The following is a 19,608-nucleotide window of genomic DNA, read 5'->3' as shown; positions in this document are numbered from 1 at the left end:
TCCACAAGTTTTATGGTTTCAGGTCTTACATTCAAGTCTTTAATCCATTTTGAGTTAATTTTTGTGTATGATGTAAGATAATGGTCTACTTTCACTCTTTTGCATGTGGCTGTCCAGTTTTCCCAACACCATTTATTGAAGAGACTTTCCTTTCTCCATTGTATGTTCTTGGCTCCTTTGTCAGAGAGTAGCTGTCCATAGATGTGTGGTTTTATTTCTGGGCTTTCAATTCTGTTCCATTGATCTGTGCATCTGTTTTTGCATCAGTACCATGCTGTTTTGGTTACTATAGCTTCGTAGTACATTTTGAAGTCAGGGATTGTGATGCCTGCAGCTTTGTTCTTTTTTTCTCAGGATTATTTGGGCTATTCAGGATCTTTTATTGTTTCACATAAATTTTAGGATTCTTTGTTCTATCTCCATGAAGAATGTCATTGGAGAATATTTTTGAGGGCAAGAAATATTCACCTGAAATTGAACCACTTAAGTGGGCAACTATTTTACCTACTCTTAAGTTGGCCTTTCCTACAAGGTAGTCCTTGCTACATTTTATTAAACTTACCAAGAAAGGTTACTTGATGAGTCATTGCCAAAAACATCTAAGTATAGTTCCCAGAAAATGAAAACATGAGCCCCAGTAACAAGAGCTCTCTAAAAGACCACATTCCCACCACCAAAATGTAATCACTCTATGCCATTTAAAGCTGAAAGCTAATTTTGCAGCTTCTTTAAGGATTTTTGAAACTGACACGAAAGGATTTTTCTACTTCCACATTTGCTTTCCTTAAAATCTCTTCCCCTACTGCAGCAAGAGCAAAACATAATCAGATCACATTACTGCCCTGCATAAAAACCTCCAGTGGTTTTCCATCACACTTAAAATAAAATCAAAATCCTTATTGTGGCCTATGGGCACCCTGCCTACACAGCACTCTTTCCCTTCTCGGCTATGCCCAGACATCCCAGAGTGCTGTCTGGTCCTTGACACACTAAGCTCACTCTCACGCCAGGGCCTTTGCTCTTGCCTGGGACGCTGATCCCCTAGATCTTCATATGGTGGCTTCCTCCTGTCACTCAGGTCTGCCTGGCTTCCACTTCCTCTAGCAGGCTGTCTCTGACCAACTGGTCTAAAGTAACCCCCCCTTCACTCCTCTCCCTCTGCTTGCTCATGTCATACTTTGCTCTACATCCATTACAGTACTTATGCCTCTGCAATGATCTTGTCAGTCTTCTATCGACCCCAAGTAAGCTCCGTGAAAACTGCCTCTCTTCTTCACCACAATGTCCCCAGCATCTAGCACAGTGCCTGGCATATTCCAGGTGCTCAATACTTACTGACTGAATAAAAAGTATGGAGACTCAAGTCTATACTATAACAATTATAAATACAATAACATATAAAATATAGGGCTTAGAAGTTCTTCTTTTGAAGCACTATAAGAACAATCTAGAGTTTAGATTCAAAACCAAATGGTTGGGCCGGCCCCCTGGCTTAGCAGTTAAGTGCGTGCGCTCTGCTACTGGCGGCTGGGGTTTGGACCCGGGCACGCACGGATGCACCGCTTCTCCAGCCATGCTGAGGCCAGGTCCCACATACAGCCACTGGAAGGATGTGCAACTGTGACGTACAACTATCTACTGGGGCCAGAGGATTGGCGGAGGAGGATTGGCGGAGGAGGATTGGCAATAGATGTTGGCTCAGAGCTGGTCTTCCTCAGCAAAAAAAACCCCGAAAAAGCCAAATGGTCACCTTTGGTGCAGATGGCATGAAGGAGAAACTCACACAAAAAAGGTCAGCACTGGTAAAGGACGCAGAACACTCCAGCAGAGGATCCTTGTTGTAGGTCACGCATACACTCCCACGGGCTCTCACTAAGCCAAAGGACTGGAAATTAAAACGAGTCTTGAAAAGAATGATTTTAGCCCTATAACTGACAACCCTAGTGTGAACTTATACCTCGGCCTATAGGAGAGAAAATATTGCATGGATGGTGTCAAATCATTTACAATGTGTTGCTATTATTAAAAATATCACATGATGTGCTTAAAAGTAACAGTTACATTTTCTTGTGTGTCTACACACCACGGTATCAGGCAATGTGGTAGGTTCTTTACGTACAGGATCTCATCTGTTTCTGCAAGGTGATTATTCTCATGTTCCAGATGAGGAAACCAAGGCTGAGAGAGGTTAAATAACTTGTCCACAGACTACACAGAGCAGAGATAGGCTTCGGAATATCTCCTTATCTCCAACATCTTTAAAATATTTAAAAATTATTGCTTTGCACATGGACAGAGAGAACTGTTTGGTGGTTACCAGGGGCAAGGGGGTGAAGGGAGGCATTTATACGGTGACTGACAAACAATAATGTACAGCTAAAATTTCACGATGTTACAAACTATTAAGACATCAATGAAAAAAAATTGTTGCATTGAATGTCTTCCAATGGAACAAATATGCTCTCCTTGTCCACAGTTCTCACCACTGCCCACTGTGTTGTACACAGCCTGATTTCACCCTTGTAGTAGATCTGCCTGGCTCCTACCATAGTCTTGAGTTTTCAGTCTCTGATGCTAACCTGAATTCTTCCCACTAACTGCTGCTTCTTTACAGAGGCTTCTGCCATGTTTGTACCAATGACAGGAGGCTGTTCAAGGACATGTGGGTGGGGGTCGATGGGTATTGTGTTAGCTTTTGTCTTTCTGAGTGGGATTTGTAAAGAATACCCCAGAAAGAAAGGAATGTATGTTAGAAGAAGGGAAGAGAGAAGTTTTCCTCAAGTGGAGAGAGCAGGAGAATGGAGGAGGTGACAACTGGAAGCAAAACTCTAGGAAAAGTGATGATATTACAAGGAGCCTGAGAAATTTTTGCTGTGTAATTGCAGTACAACTCCTCTTTCATCTCACCAAGACATCTTCAGTAACCACATTGTTGTTGGAATTGTTCTTTTTTCTTGGATGGGAAAATGGAGTGGAAACAGCCTCAAGGAGAGCAAAAGTCATCTCAAGAAGGCCCAGTCAGCTTCTGCAACAGAAGAAGCAGGGACTTTGGAATCAGATGGTTCTAGGTCTGCAAAAGAGTTCTTTTCTCAGTCTTACTATCCTCTTTTGTACAATAAAAAAATAGTATCTTCTTTGCAAAGTTAATGTGAGAATTAAATAACACCCATAAGGGGCCTGATATCGAGCTTGGCACATTCTAGGCAAAGTTCATTCCCTACCCTTATATTGAACTAAAATTGTCTTCTCTGTAATTCCCATGAATTGGTTCTAGTTCTATCCTGCAAAACACGAAGGGATTCTGTCACCTTTTTCATGTGATGGAGCTCTAGTTTGTCTAGATTCTGCAAGAAAAGAAATGCATATTAATATCTCTGTATTTAATTGCTCTCAAGCTTAAAATAACTTTATTTTTCAATTGTTGCTTTTACTACACTTTTAAGAAAGAATCAAGATAAAGATCAAAAGTGAATCAAAGTACTGAGGAAATTCCTCAAATATTTAAAGGATAAGATCAGTGCACATCTGACCATGGCAGCTTTGCTAAAGGCAAAGGGTCTAATTTGGTAGTTAGCTAACCTCACTGAGCACTCACTTGGTGTCAGGGATGCACCAGCTCTTCTACTGTATTTGGGTCTTTTAGCTACAAATAACTGAGTACAAAAATAAAAATGGCTTAAACAATGAACATTTATTAAATTAAACATTTATTATCTCCCTTAAAAATCAGTTCCCAAGGTAGGCAATTGCAGGATGGCTCAATGGCTCAATGATGTGCAGGACCCCACCTCTTGCCATCATTCCTCTTCTCCCCATCACATTGGTTCTTTGCAAGATGGCCCAGAAGTTCCAGGCTCACATCTAGACACAACGACATATGGTTGAAGAAGGCATTTTCTCTCATGTGACTCTTTTTACTAGGGAGGAGAATCATTTCCAGATCCATCCCCCAAGACTTTTCCTGTGGTTGCATTGGTCAGAATTGCATCACACACCCCATGCCGTAAGCCAGTGTTTCCCATCTTTTTACATCATGACACAAATAGAAAGATAATGTTTTTATGACAAGAGGGGTACCTGGGTGAGATTGCTTGTGGCCACATGGGACTATTCCAGGGCTTCAGCAGTTGAGCCTTTCTTAAATGTCCCAAGGGCTTAAGGGATCAATACTTTGTCACATCTATAACCCACTTGAGACATACCAGCATGCACTGGCACATAGATTGGGACACTTTGCTCTTGTCTACAGGGGAGACTGAGAGAGCATGTATCCATATACAAACTCTAGTGAGACAAGGGTCTACCAGTGAGGAAGAAGGAAGACATGGTAGTGAAGGGTGCCTCATCTATTCTAATTCTCACAATACACCCTGAGAGGAAGTATTTTGTGGAGAATGAAACTGAGGCTAATCATTTAACTGACTTGCTTAAGGTCACAGAGCCAATAAGAAGCCCAGTTGGCACAGTGGATCCAGATCCAGTGGTGTGCTGCTAAATGTTTAACAACCAGCTCTCCAAATGTAGTTCTGACATGCCTGTTGGTCATGTTACCTTAAATTTTCATTTAAGATAAATGTGAGAGAACAAAGACATATATGAGAACTTACACGTCAATGATGTGAGTGACTTCTTTGCTGAATTGGATGATTTTGTGCCAGTCATCATCTAACAGCTATAGACATAACATGGTTTTTAAGTTTAATCTGCATTATTAACAGTTTCTCTGTCACTTTCTTAGGTCTAGACAATCAACAAAGCAATAAGTCAAGCCCTGATCTGTGGCATTTGCTGACTTCCATGGTGTAAATACTCCCTCCACGGCCAATTTCAACCTACTCAAGTGAAGTCACTGAATGCAACAGTGGGAAGAGATGTGCAGGAACACATCATAGAGAATTTCCACCATACAGACACAATGGGTGTAAGTAATCTCAAGAGCACAGATAATAGTAAGATATAATAAAATAATTTGGAAGCAATGAGTTTTTAATATACATTTTCTTTGTTTCAAATTTATTTAGTTGGAAGTTTATGTAATTTGATTTTTAATAATGGCTGTGTTTAACAAACAGTTGGCAAAATTCCTGAAAATTTAAGAGTCTGCTCTGAGCTAGTTTGAGCCAGCTCCACACAGCACTGTTGACTCCAAGATCATACTCTTTCCACTCCTGACTCTCCTTGCTGCCTTTGTTATCGGCATGTAAAAGCTAGGGATGATCTGTAGGATACAGGAAAAACCTGGGTACCAGCCTTTACTGGTGATCCTGGGTAGTCGCTACCGCTCTGACATTCAGTTTTCGCTTTTGTAAAGGAAGAGAACAGTCCTTGTCCTGTCTACCCACAAGGGTGGTTGTGAGGATTAAATTGGCTGGTCTAAGTGACAGTGCTTTGTCAACTGCAGAGCCAGATACAGAAAAAAGCCTTTATCATCGTGGTCATTTCCTCACTGGTTTTCAACCAGGCCATCATTGTTAAGGATGCAAAATGTGTTGCAGCTTTCAAAGGTATGGTTAATTTGAGATTTTCTGTAATGCCCACAATAGACAGTAAACACACAGAAAAACTGCTCTCAAAAAATCCAATTTTTGCTCGTTTTAACCCATTAAGAATAGCTATCTATATTGGGAGAAAAATTATTTTTCCACAACTGACAGCTGACCCCTTTTTAGCTGCTGTTGGATTGTCTGAAGAGACCGCTCCCTGGAGTTGTGGAATGCTTCTTATCTCAGTAGTTGATTAAAGGTCCTTCGATTTTTAATTTTGATTTTTCAAGCTGCTTTGCTTTTTGAGCCAGAGCAAGTCACTAAGTTATTTTGTGGGGATTGTGCCCCTCTGCTCAAGGTGCTTTCCTAGTCGGAAATTGGATTAAGTATCCCCAATATCCTAAGCTGAAATTCTAAACTTAATTCTAAACTTGAGTGACTTTATACAATATTTGCCTTAAGTTTGCTGAACTTATCCCTGGTCTGTAGGTAACTTTTCTGCTGAGCTCTTCCCCACATCAGGCCCTCTGCCCATGCCAATCCTCCTCCTTTTTTTCCCCCCCAAGGCCCCAGTAGATAGTTGTATGTCATAGTCGCACGTCCTTCTAGTTGCTGTATGTGGGACGCGGCCTCAGCATGGCCGGAGAAGCGGTGCCTTGGTGCGTGCCTGGGATCCGAACCCGGGCCGCCAGCAGCGGAGCGCGCGCACTTAACCGCTAAGCCACGGGGCCGGCCCCTCAAATGCTACTTTCTTAGAAAGGTCTTCTCTGAACACCTGTTTCAAGTCATCTCCCTGATCTATTTCCTTATTTATTTCCTTCGCAACACTGAACACAATCTGCAATTCCTTGTTTATTTGCTTAGTTCTTTGTCTATATCCCTCACTATAATATCAGCTCTTTGGGGGCTGGAAATTTGCCCAGTGATGTCATTATCTATGCCAGCATCCAGCCCGGTGCCTGGCACACGATGACCATCTGTTGAAGAGACGAGCTTGTCTGACAAGATCCACACCAATGTCATGGGGCTGTGGCCATACGCAGTTCTCTTGAGGCAAGAGCTCACCCTAAAGACTATCCAGGGCCCAGTCTGCGGTGCTCACGGTGGCCTGCCTGCATTTCTCTCAGGGCTGAGGAGGAGCCAGAGTGGCCCACAAGACTCCTGGTTCCTGTCTGCCCCACCCTAATAGGGCCAGCTCAGTGATGTCACACAGGACAGGATTCTCTAATCCTTTTCATTCTGTGACAGTCCTTTAAACAGCTAAGTCTTTCATGACCCCATATAGTAGGGGGGATGGAGGAAAGAGGACTGGGGTGGGGGTTATACTCCCTCCCAAGAAAATTAGTTTAGGGACACTATCTGCTTATACATACTGCTTCCAGAGAAAGTGGGTAGCAGAAGCTGTAATTTGGGCTAAGCCAAGGAAAAGTGAGAAAAGAAAAATGGGGAAAAGAAGAGCAAAGGAGATAAAAAGAGTACAGAAGAAAGGGAAAAGCGCGATAAGAAGGAGAAAAGAGAGAAGAGGAGGACAAATGAAGAGGATATTTGTGAGAAAAAAACGTGAAACAGGTAGTGGAGGAGGAAGAGGTAGGAAGAGTTAAACCTGTGTTCTCTGGGCTTCGTGCCTCTTGGGTAGTGACTGGCTTCAGTGTGAGAGGATGTATTGTCAGGGGAGGGGCATTCTCAGGTACTCCCCTGAGGGGTCACTTAAATTGCTGCGATTTATTCTGAGAGGCCCAAGCAAGACTGTCTCAGGGGTGACTCTCCTGGATGGATTCACAATAGTAATTTGAGAACAAGAAATGTAAACTTTTTCTTTAAATCATGATTGTGGAGGAAAAGAAAAGAGAGTATCACTGACCAGACTAAGCTTTACTCATTCTTGTCCTCATCCCAAGCCTCCCAATTAGTAGGCTAATAGCATTCAGTTAAATTCAGAACTTGAAAGCCAATCTTTCAGAAAATTTTTTTCCTCTTTGGTAATTGAAATAGAAACAGATTTTCAAAGCAGAGTAGGATAGTTTTATTTTTTTAAAAAACCTACAAAAATTACTAAAAGTATGGCAATATATTCTCACTGATGTTTCACAAAAATTTACCATGAATATCCCAAATATGTGTAGGAGGCCCAAGCAAAGCCTTGTAGTTCAAAAGAGGAGAAAACTTTTAACTCTCTTTTTTCAATGTCCTTTTCTCCCCTTCCAAATAAAGATTTTTGCCCTTAGAATAATATTTAGGGAATATTTAGTATAATATTTAGGGAACATAATATTTCCTATAATAATAAGGAAGGGGATAGTATAGTATCAAGCATATTTATTCAAACAATATTAAGATACCTTTGTTCCAAATCTTAAAATGTTAATCTTATAACCCATGAGTTTCCCAGTTCATACTAAAATGTCCCTGCAAGCTGTATCCAGAAATAGGAAATAGTACAAAGGTGCAGCTTTATCAGCAGGCTGTGGTACACTGTGCAGACTCCTTAAAAATCTCTTTATGCAGGGCCCAGTAGCATAGCGGTTAAGTTCACACACTTCGCTTTGGCAGCTCGGCGTTCGTAGGCCTGGATCCGGGCGTGGACCTATGCACCACTTGTCAAGCCATGCTGTGGCAGGCATCCCACATAAAATGGAGGAAGATGGATACAGATGTTAGCTTGGTGCCAGTCTTCCTCAGCAAAAAGAGGAGGATTGGCAATAGATGTTAGCTCAGGGCTAGTCTTCCTCACTGAAAAAAAAATCTCTTTATGCTCATATTTTCTACCTCTTCTGTTATAATTGACCCAGATTCTCCCATAAGTGTAGAGCAGAGAGAAGAAACATATGGAAGCCTAAAAGAAGGAAGCAGAAAGATAGGCAAGACCTTTGAGTTCTCTATGATCCGATACTGCCACTGGAGGCCCAGGCTCTGCCTTATAAATAAGATTTGTTTTCTAAGGGCACTTCAAATAGTGGTTGCCACATGGGCTTTTCTGTTTCAGAATGGTAATGAGTCCACTAGCATGCTAATCATGCTGTTACTTGTCTGAAGTATTAAGGATTCCAATAAGGCAGAGTTTCAAAGATCTTTGATGTAATTTATTTTTATTATGATTATTTTCTTTTTGGCAAGTGTGTGGAGGATTATGAAATGTGTCCTCAGATGATACTGGTACCAAATGCATCAGTGTATTTTATTTTTACTCTGTATACCTGGAAATGATCCATCTTCGTCTTACTCTAAGAAATTCTAACCCCAAAGATATCGGGTAGAGTGATTTTTAGGTTCCATGAAGAATTGGCCTGCCAGCGACCACCTGGTGATACTGTTTGATCCTGTTGTTAGGTCCCGGGCCTAAAAGCGAAAGAAACAGAACCTTCCCAAAAAAGTCATGTTGAACAAATTGGAGATGGCTTTTACAGTTTTATAACGCAGCTAACTATTTGCTGAATGGCAGAAAGAATAAATAGGTCGCTTTTGATCTAAGAGTTGGGGCAAAAAAGTGGTTTTAGGAGATACAAAGTAGCAGGGGACACATTACTACAGTAAGCTCTTGAGAGAAAACGGAGAGGCCTCCTCACAAATTTACCTTTTTATCGGCCAGAACACAATTTGGCTCATATTTTCAGGTATTCTTTTTAAAGTACCTGCCTCCTACAATGAAGTATTTGATTTTTCTTTGTATATAACAGAGCATCTTTTGAAAACATGGATTTTTCTTTTAAACTTCTGTTCCTGCAAATGTGGTGTAGGTCAAATTCATGAACAGGTTAACCTTTGACAAGACAGGGAAAGGCACCCCAACCAATAGGAATCCGTGCTGGTGATGTACTGCTCCCCAGTTCTGATTCATTGGCCGCTTAGGGTTTGTCATTCTATCCCAGGCGTCTGCAAACAGCGTGGGTTGGGTTTTCTGTAGTCTAGCTAGCTAAACTGGATTTTGGCCACCTGCACGTGCAGTTTCAATTAGGTTTAGCCGATGTCTAACTCTTAATAGAAGCAGCTGTTACGTTTCTGATTATCCTCCAGATTTTGAAAAATCCTTCGTTCCTCCTACCTCACTGGAGGTCGTTGGAGGTCCCCCGTGACAGAATCACGTGACTAACATGTGCAAATAAATACAGCGTGGAATCCCCTGAGCAAGAGACCAAAAACTTGCCAGAAACTCATGTGCCCCGTGCTTGTATCAGCTGCTCTCCCGTGTGGGTGGGTGGGGGTAGGGCGCGTGTGTTGCTGCCCTTCGGGACTCGAGAGTGTGGCTGGGGCACCTGCGTGGGCCTGCCGGGGTCACTGGCGGAGGACGGCTACGGAGGCGTGGGGCCCTGGGGGAGGGGTCTGGCGGCGGCCTGGGACCCAGCGCGCGCTCGAGCCGCAGCAGCCGGGCCGCCACCAGTCCGCGGCCGCGCCTGAGAGGGCGAGAGCGCGGGTCAGGCGTCGGGGCTCTGTGGACGGCGTCTTCGCAGGGAGCGGGTGTGTATTTGCAGACAGGTGGACGCGCCGGGGCGGGACGCGCGGCCCGCCTAGGGGGAGCTTCCGAGTCCCGGCTCCGCAGACTGCCGGGCTTGCAGAGGTTCTTGATTCCCGGGGTTCCCAACTCGCACACTCTGCCCAGCCTCCGGCGCCGGGGCGTGAAAGCCACGGTCTCGCTTTGGATCCGGGATTTGAAGGCTCCCTTCGGCCTCGGCCTGGGGGCCCGGCCGCCCAGCGGCTGCGGCGAAAGGAGCAGGGTAAGGCAGTGACGTCATCTGCCGACGCCCCTCCCCCGCGTGCCCCAGCCCTCGCCGCAGTTCCTGCCTAACGACATCCGGGTCTCTCCAGCTGCTCCGCCGCGCCGCAGCTGAAGCCGCGGCTGAGCCGGCCGGGCTGGGCGGGAGGAGGAGTGGGGGAGGGGCAGCAGCCGCCGCCGTGAGCGCGCCTGCGCGGGGACGCGCTCGAGGCGGTGGCGGCGGCGGCGCTAGGGGCGGGAGCGCGCGCGGGAGCGAGGGAGCAGTGGTCTCGACGCCGGTCCGGCCCGAAGCTTTGGGTGCTCGGGCGGCTGCAGTTCGGGAACCGGTGGTTGGGGAGGGGGGGTGGGGGGGCGCCAGGCAAGTGGGGCGCGAAAGCGATGAATCTTCGGCTCTTCCTCCTCCTCCGGGACCCGCTCTCCGCCTCCCGCTCCAACGCCCGGATGATCTGAACCGCGAGGGCGCCGAGAGCCGGGGGCCCGGACGCAGCCCGGCTCCTCCCCTCCTCCACCCCTTCCCCGGCCTGACCTGGCCGGCCGCAGCCGCGGTGACCCCCTTCCCGCCCCCTCCCCGGCCGCCGCCGCCGCCGCCTCGGCCGACCAGGGACCTGCCCGCCCGCGGCTGCTCCGGGTAAGCGCTCCGCTCGGGCCGCGGGCGGGCGGGCGGGCGGCGCGGGCCTGCGCGGCGGCGGCGGCGGCGGTGGCCAGGCCTGGGCCTGGGGCCTGTAAACAAGCCGGGCGTCTGCCCGGGCGCTCCCGGGAGGAGACGCGACAACTCCACCCCCTGGCCCAGCCTCCTCCCCGGAGCCGGGCGGCGGGCGGCGAGGGGTTAATGCTCCGCCTGGGCGGCTGCGGGAGGCGGGGGCGGGGTGTTCGCGGGGGCGGCGCGGGGAGGGGGCGCGACCCTGGGGCCGCCGAGGCCAGGCGGGTGTTGGTGGCCGCGGCGCGGGCGAGGGCCGCGGGCCGGCCTGGCCCGAGAGCGGCCGGCGGAACTTCTCCCGAGCAGAGAAGGGGCGGCGCGGCGCCCGGCGCCCCCACCCGCCGCCCGGCCGCGCCGCCCCGGTCGCCCTGGGCTCCAACCCCCGGAGGAAGGCCGGAGAAGACGGGGGGAGGCTCCAATTGGACCGGACTTACCCTCGAAATACCAAATTCGGGAGAATTTGCTCCAGGTTTTATAGGGGGCAGAGCTGAGAGGGAGGCTCCTTCAGAACTCGAGTCAGTGATGCCTCCAGTTCATTCATTATTAAGGCATCGGACAAGTCCATTGAAGTAAATCACCCGGATTTCTTCTGCTGTCTTTTTAACCGTGCAAATTGTGTGGGTAAAAGTTCTTGATGTTAGAGTTTGGTGAGGTATGGTTCTGTTCTGTTTGTAGACTTTAGATATGTTCTTGAGAGCGGGCTGTGGAGAGTCTTTTCCCGACCGCAGTTTTAGATACGTTTTGAAAATTTCATCCCCTGGGGTATTTTCCCTCCTCTCTTCTCAAGCACCGCTTGGTACTTAGGGATCCACAAAGGTCACCCTTCATTTGTCTAAGCCAGGAAATCGGTGCGCCGTCCCCACCCCCTGCCCTAGGTTTTCTGCTAATTGGAGTAACGAGCTGAATGCATTTTAAGAAGTGATTGGAAGAGTATGTGAGGTGTAAAAATCTATGGGAGATAGGTCTTATTTTCCTAGAGTAAATGATTTTGACATTGTTGAAAGAAAAGAGAAATTTAAAAAATTGTTCTGAGGAAGAAGACTTAATCTTTTCAAACTTGCACGTTGGGATTTTAAACAATCACTTTTTAGACATAAAGAGCTCCTAAGAGTCAGAGGATTGATTTATTTAAACAGTACTCTGCTGAGCCTTAGGGGTTCCAGAGCTTGCAGGAGTCTAGCAGGGCTTGCTCCCCAAGTCCGCTTTAACTGGAACAACTTCACGTTTACCTTTTTACATATTGGGCCTTTTCCAAAGATTGTATTACTGTGACTCTTTACAGATTAGAAAACTGACTAGGGAGACAGTGACCCACCCCACCGCCTATTTTCTAATTACAGATGTTACTTTTATTGATTTAATGTTTTCTTTGCCAATAAATAATTTGAAGCACAAAGAAACATTTCTTGCCTGATGTTATAGTTCTGTAGTTATGTGTAACTCTCATATATCTGATTAAGTTTTCAATCATATAAGGTGATTACTTTTAACCTGCAAGTTAGAGCAATACTACGTTATAGAAACTATAATGAACTGCACATAGAAGTTGCTTAAGACATTTTTGATTTGATATCATTAAACATTTTTCACATCGGTGAAGTAATTATATTATGGGAGAGGTATATTAGGACTGGGAAAGTTTGGCTAGCTACCTCAGTATGTATTTGAGAAATAACACGGTTGAATGCTGGAGTCATCAAAATTTCTTTTTACATGGCGTGTGTGTGTGTGTATATATATATACACACGCACACGCCTATATATAACATGTATATGTGTGTGTGTGTGTATATATATATATATATATATATATATATATATACATAACCTGCTGAAGGGAACACTGCACTAGGAGACAAGAATTGTTTAGCCATGGCTATGCTCCAAAATATCAGTGTCCATGGACAAGCCCTTTAACCTTTTGAGTGTCAGCTTACAAATCAGTAAAGCCAGAGGGATAGATTATATTATCAAATGTACTGTCCAGTTGTTAAATTTTTTGATTCTCTTAACATTGTCTATTCAGTATGCCTTGACCAAATGCCTGGTATGTGCTAGGCATTTAGATGTTTCAGCATTCTAAAGCTGATTATCTTTCTGGGTTGTGTTTAAAAGAATTTTAAGTTGTTGATAGTTCTTTAGGAAAGATATTCCTGTAGGTAGCATTTATTGATTTTTCTGTTGGGATTGGGAAGTCTAGAAAAACTTGAGGGAGAAGGAGGATGGAGATTCCACAGGAGACAAAGGGTGGATGAGAATACAGGTTTGAACAAGCACATGACCCTTGGTAGTTTGATGTGAAGGGCATTATAAGAAAACATTATGAAGGTTTTTCTGACAGTTCAAACTGAGTCTTGCTTATTTTGACTTGATAATAAACCTTCCTTTGAAAATTTGTTCCTAATACCTAATTTTTTGTTCAAAGAAATCTGGAGCCGTCTCATGCTGTCACATGGTAAATATTGTTAAGGAGTTACCAAAAGGCTACAGTCTTTTTTTTTTTTTTTTTTAAGATTTATTTATTTATTTTTCCCCCCAAAGCCCCGGTAGATAGTTGTATGTCATAGCTGCACATCCTTCTAGTTGCTGCACGTGGGACGCGGCCCCAGCATGGCCAGAGAAGAGGCGCGTCGGTGCGCGCCCGGGATCCGAACCCGGGCCGCCAGCAGCGGAGCGCGCGCACTTAACCGCTAAACCACAGGGCCGGCCCTACAGTCTTTGAATTTGTTCCGATTACACCTAGACTGTTTGTTATAATGGCTAGTAGAATGTGTAGCTGATTCTGGTTTAACCATGAATGCTTATTTATTTAATAATTTAAAACTAAACACTGACGGGCCAGCCCCGTGGCTTAGCGGTTAAGTGCTTGCGCTCCGCTGCTGGCCGCCCGGGTTCGGATCCCGGGCGCGCACCGACGCATGGCTTCTCCGGCCATGCTGAGGCCGAGTCCCACATACAGCAACTAGAAGGATGTGCAACTATGACATACAACTATCTACTGGGGTTTTGGGGGGAAAAATAAATAAATAAAGTTAAAAAAAAAAAAAGACTATAAAAAAAAACAAAAAAAACCTAAACACTGACATAGGTCCACAGGGAGCTTGTTTTCCCTGAAATGCTCACCCATGAGAGCTGGATTAATTTCTTGAGATGTGATCATGTAGAAATAATTAATTATAAGGTGATATTTTGATTAACCCTCCCTCCCCAAAATGATTATCTAACACTTGCCTGGGCACCTGACTCTGAGTGGTACTCTTGGCTCCTTTCCATCGTTAATCAAATCAGACGAAGGAGGCAGTCGTGTAAGAAAATGGGCTCAAGTGGAGTCCTCTAAGAGTTAAGCAAGAAGATAAAATAAGGTGTGGCCCTGTGAAATCTATGGGCCTTGAGGGAGGGGGAAGGTGTTGTGAGGCAACTAGGTAAAAGGTTATCTTCCTATACCTTGCATAGTAACTTTATGCCAGAATATAATATATTCTGTCTTCCATCTCAAATAATATTGGTGACAATATTTTAAAAATTCAATTGCTTCATTTATTATTCCACTATTAGCCAGGATGTATAAATTCTCTGCATTTCCACCTGGGATTATTAACTCCCTTAAATGAAAGAAGCTTGGATTGAACTGTATCAAAATGAAAAGGTTGATTATCTGTATTCTTTCTTCTTTTGCTCTTTCTAATGTCTAATATGCTCCATATTACACAAGTAAATTTTATATTTTATTATGAGTCTCTAGAATATATTCCTTGATGGTTTTGACCTTTGCATGTCCTAGCTATGTATGTACTACCTAGATAATCTCTTTACCTAGCTTTTCTTTTGCTGAGGCAGGTAAGAGGAGCTAGAGACAGTAAACGATTAAGAGAGGTGAGCTTCTGTATACCTTTATCTGAAATGTAATAGACTTCAGAATTTTTGTAAGAGACTGAGGGAAAGGTACTGGATGCTAATGTGTATTCATAAGGTACACTGTTGATTTTGTGTTTATAAAATTAGAGCTGTTTTAAACATTCCTTGAGTAAATGTGTGATAAAGGAGGGAGCTTGAGTTTTTATAATTGTTAATATGTTTATTTGGAATCCATTGACCAAATTTATGTAGTAGTCATATTTAGGGACTGGATTGAAAGTCATTAAGAGTTTTTGTGGCTGATACAATTTGAACTAAAATCCTATGGGACCGAACTACTTCTAGATACAGAAGAAAGTGATTAATAAAAGCCATAATTTATTGATCATTTATTTGTGTCAGGCTTTAATTTTCACTACAACCCTCTAAAGTATATGTTAGCCCTGTTTTACAAATGAAGAAATATAGGCCCAGAGACTTGAAGTAGCATGCCAGGATCAGATCAGTGTAGATAGGAAATTATTTTCAAAATATTCCTGAGTGGATTTTTCCCAATTAGATGAGCCTGCTTGTTCCTAGAATCAAAATTTGAAAAGCTGAATGTTAACACTTCTGATTCGGATTCCTAGAATTAAAAGAGACCTTACAAATTTATGTAGTTAGGTCTTCCAGTGCGCAGGGGTCCCTTCTAAAACATTCAGAAAAGATTGAAGAAGTTAAGTTTGTTTTCTCATTCCCAAAGTTTCAGAAGTCAACAGAGCTAAACAATTTTATGTCTTCAGCTGTCATTGTTCATTCAGATTGAGGAATGGAATCAATATTAATTCTCAAATGGTTTGTATCCTTAATGAAGGACTAAGGGAAATGTTTCTGAGTACATATAGTCAATAGAGCCACATTGAAGTTTCCAGAGAGGAGACGGTGGTGAAACTTCCTAGTGGGGTGATCTTGGGCAAGCTACTTGATTTCTCTAAGCCTCTGTTTCCTTTTCTGTCAAATGGAAAATCCTTTCTAATAAGGCAATCTTGAAGATTAAGTGAGATAATTATGTAAGGCACTTGACATGTTTTCTACCATGGAAAATTACCAAATAAATGGTAGCTGCTATTATTGAGTAGTATATGAAATCTTGAGATACATAGGGGAATAAAGTTTTAGTGGGTATGAGAAGGTTGTCTTCTGAGTATAATTTTAGCAGTGAGTGTGGAAGCCAAACTATAAGAGATTGAGTAGACTTTAGAATAGGTTGTAAAGGTTGTTGGTATATTGAACTCATATATAAATAGACTAAAAGTTAAGAGGTAATGGAAGAGAAAGTTGAGTATAAGTAGATTTATTTGACTATATGAAGCTGGAGAGAAGTTATGGGTTTGGAGTTAATGATTAGGTGAGAGTAGATGGTTAAATAGAGGATAAAGTGTAAAAGTAATAAAGCAAAGGTGAATGTTCAGACTAGAATGATCAGTAAGCGAGGAAGGACAATGGATGATATTTTGAAGAGGAGTTACAGTTCATGATTAGAAATGGACAAGAAGATTTTGCTATGGGAAAAGATGCAACAGAGAGTAAGGAAACTAAATTATTCTAACTCAGTTCTTCTTGTGACAAAAAAAAGTGGGAGGAGGGAAGTCTTCATAAAAGGCATTAAGGCTTTATATGTGGATCCTGGGTTATTTAAAGTTGAAAAATTGTATTGGAACAATTTGGGTCTTATTACCTTCTACCCAGACTATGGTTTTAACACTCCAACTGGTCTTTCCCACTAGCATCTGTACTGCATCTCCCTCCTACATTCTGTAAACCATCACAAAATTCTTCCTGAAATACTATTTTCATCATACTATTTCTCTGCTCAATATACTTACTGACGCCCTTTTGCCTCTAGAATAAAGTTTAGAATTCTGACCTGGCTTTTGACACTTTCCATGATTGGACCTTAGGACTGATCTGTTTCAACCAAACTGGTACACTTGCCATCTCTGGAACACACCGTATACTTTTCTCTCAGTGGATCTTTACTCATGCTGAGTGGTAGCTTGGAATTCTTGCCCTTCCTTCTCCAGCTTTTGTTTTCTCCTTTATCAAAACTCATTTCTAATATTTCCTCCTCCAGAAAGCCTTTCGTGATCACCAGAGTGTTTCTCTCTCCTTTCTCTGTACTTCTATAGCAGTATCTATTGTATAATTTGTATGGCTTTAATCATATGCTTTACTGCCAGGTATTTGTGTTTTAATTATATTTGTGTGTTCAACTTAATTATAAAATTCTGAAGGGGAAATAACTTTTTATTCTACCCAAAGCTTAGCACAGTGCTGTGTGGATAGTAGACATTCAGATATTTTGTGAGTATTAGGCAAAATCTACCTGAGAGTGGGAGTGATTGCTTTAGGAGGTGGTGGAAGAAGTTAGAGCTTTCTGGTAGCAGACATTCCTCACTCTCTTCCTGTGTATTATTTTGGCTGAACCTGGATATTTAAGTGAAAATTATACAAATCTGAAATGTGTTGTTGGTATAAAAAATTAGGTTGACCAATTCTGGACCTAAAGATTTCATTTTAGCTTCCTACGTTTTGGCTTTCAGGGTTTAACAGGACATTCATAATCATGCATCTCTTTCCAGAGTTACATTTGCAAATATTATGAACGAGGTATCTTTTTAAACAGAAATTGTGGAATCACAGTAGTTAGACAGTGTATTAATTAAAGAAGAGAGATAACTATCAACTGATATCATTTGAACCAAACAAATGTCTTAAATATGAATAGTCTGTGTTCATGTAAACCCCTAAGCTAAACTTTAAACCTTATCAAACTGTTAAACTATTTCCAGTATTTAGAAAATATATAGTAAAATTTCTTTTAATCCGTTTTAAATGGATAATTTTATATAGACAGTCTGTGGCTGCTTAGATTCGTTTATTGGAGTATGACACTAATGAGACCAGAATCAACGAATTTGGTTCTTTCTGTGCCTCTTAAGTTTTTCTAACCTTGACATTAGCTAGTAACAATGATAGCTAGCATTACTTAGCACTTATATGCCAGGCATTATCATAGAAATTTTCAAGTACTATCTCATTAAATCTTTATATCTGTCTATATGAGGTAGATACTGTTATTACCTATATCTTAACAGAGGAGGAAACAGAGGTTAAGTGATTTGTCCAAAGTTTCACGGCTAGTAACAAAAGCCAAATACATGTCCTTGGACTTTTCAAAGTAGTTATATATGTGGGTCACTGCAGTTTTATTGCCACTGCTAAAAGAAAATCTGTTGACAGTTGTGATGGCTTAGAAAATCTTTGTATATGAAGGGTATGACTACGGAGAGTGAGTCTTGTGATTGAGTTGGCATCTGAGGTGAAAGTGTACACTACGTTTAAAAAGTAGAGTATAACATGTTGTGTCAGCTCCCTTTAGAACTTTCACCAAGAAGAACCATTAAATTTTTTAATATAAAAAAGCATATAAGATATAGCTATAATACAGCTAGTACTACAGCCATACACAATTTTGTCTTATGGCTTATTTTATTCATGTTCGTTACTTTGCAACCTACTGACAAATAATTTCATCAGTCTTTTATTCAAATGAAATTTTTAGTGCGTTTGAGAAGATAGTCTTAAACACAAGCTACCTAATTGGGCTTACAATAGAGATTATACTATAAATGGAACATTTCAATATTAAGATTTATTAAAAATAAATTCCTGGAAAGCAGGGACCAGGTTTCATTTGTTTTAAATAGGTGCTCAATATATGATTATTTAATCCTTGTCTTCCTGCTCATTTTCTGTTGAACACATGACAAAGAAAATTGAAGGTGAGCCAGAAGTATAGCAGACCACGAGAGAGCATAGGTCATGTGTAACCCAGTTTAAATTTAGGCTTTGTATTCATCTGTGATATGACTGTCTCAGGCAGGGATGTAGATAAACAGGTTTTTTTTGTTTTGTTTTGTTTGAGTCATGCTTTATGTGGCTTAATTATTTTATTTAAAGAATATGTTATTCAAGAACTGTTGTACTATTTCAAAGAATAAGAACATAATTCATTACCAACTTTGAATGAATGTCTTGGCTTCTTAGCACTGCTCCTTTTCTTTAGCATAAGTGGTAGAAAATTGCGTCAAATTTAGTATTACATCTAGAGGAGATGCGGCTCGCTTACTTTCCTTTGTTACCAAAATTCAGAAATGAAAATGATAAGGATAAGCAAGGAGTGTCTGTATATTATTTTTTTGGTTTTGTTTTGCAAACAGAATTGCAAAACTTACCTGGCTTTAGAAAAACATCTTTGCAGTATGCCGTCATGCTTCAGGATGTAAATAGGGGGGCTGGCCCGGTGGCATAGTGGTTAAGTTTGTGCACTCCACTTTGGCGGCCCAGGGTTCTTGGGTTCAGATCCTGGGCGCAGACCTATACATCGCTCATCAAGCCATGCTGTGGCAGTGTCGCACATACAAAATAGAGGAAGATTGGCACAGATGTTAGCTCAGGGACAATCTTCCTTGCCAAAAAAAAAGGGAGAAAGATAATTGTGTAGGCAGCTGTCTGGGTAGTCATCATGAATAGGTGTCATTGACAATCTTATATTCCAGAAATGATAACTTGGCAATCACAACAGCAAATAAATATTTAAAAAAACATGTAAACAGGTAGTAAACAAAATTTTCACTTTTTATAAAGCAGTAGAATATTATCATTGCTGAGAGTCTGTAGGGCTGTTTTGGATGTCAAAGGGCTGATCTTAGAAGTGACAGCTTTTGTTCTGTGGTCAACCCACAGCTTAACCCTGTGTTACTCCATATCTCACATCTTCATTTTCTCCATCTGTATTTCAACAACTAGTCAGCCATCTAGTG

General features: G+C 42.5%; 1 protein-coding gene across 6 annotated transcripts in view; it reads left to right on the top strand.

Moving 5' to 3' along the window:
- The first annotated feature begins 10,674 nt into the window (after window positions 1-10,674).
- Window positions 10,675-19,608, top strand: part of PPM1A (protein phosphatase, Mg2+/Mn2+ dependent 1A) — a 41,065-nt gene continuing 32,131 nt past the window's right edge. For 2 of the 6 annotated variants that reach the window (XM_087448415.1, XM_087448417.1), the window contains exon 1: window positions 10,676-10,819. The gene's annotated coding sequence lies outside the window, so the exon portion shown is untranslated. Of the gene's footprint in view, window positions 10,820-11,231; window positions 11,506-19,608 lie in introns of those variants that run through there. The other 4 variants (XM_087448419.1, XM_087448416.1, XM_087448414.1 and 1 more) reach the window with 3 other exon arrangements.

The sequence above is a fragment of the Ceratotherium simum genome, chromosome 24, assembly GCF_057802395.1.
Source record: "Ceratotherium simum simum isolate JZ-2026a chromosome 24, ASM5780239v1, whole genome shotgun sequence".
NCBI classification, from domain to species: Eukaryota; Metazoa; Chordata; class Mammalia; order Perissodactyla; family Rhinocerotidae; genus Ceratotherium; species Ceratotherium simum.
The sequence above is the reverse complement of the archived record's forward strand: the minus strand, read 5'-3'. Positions and strand labels throughout refer to the sequence as shown.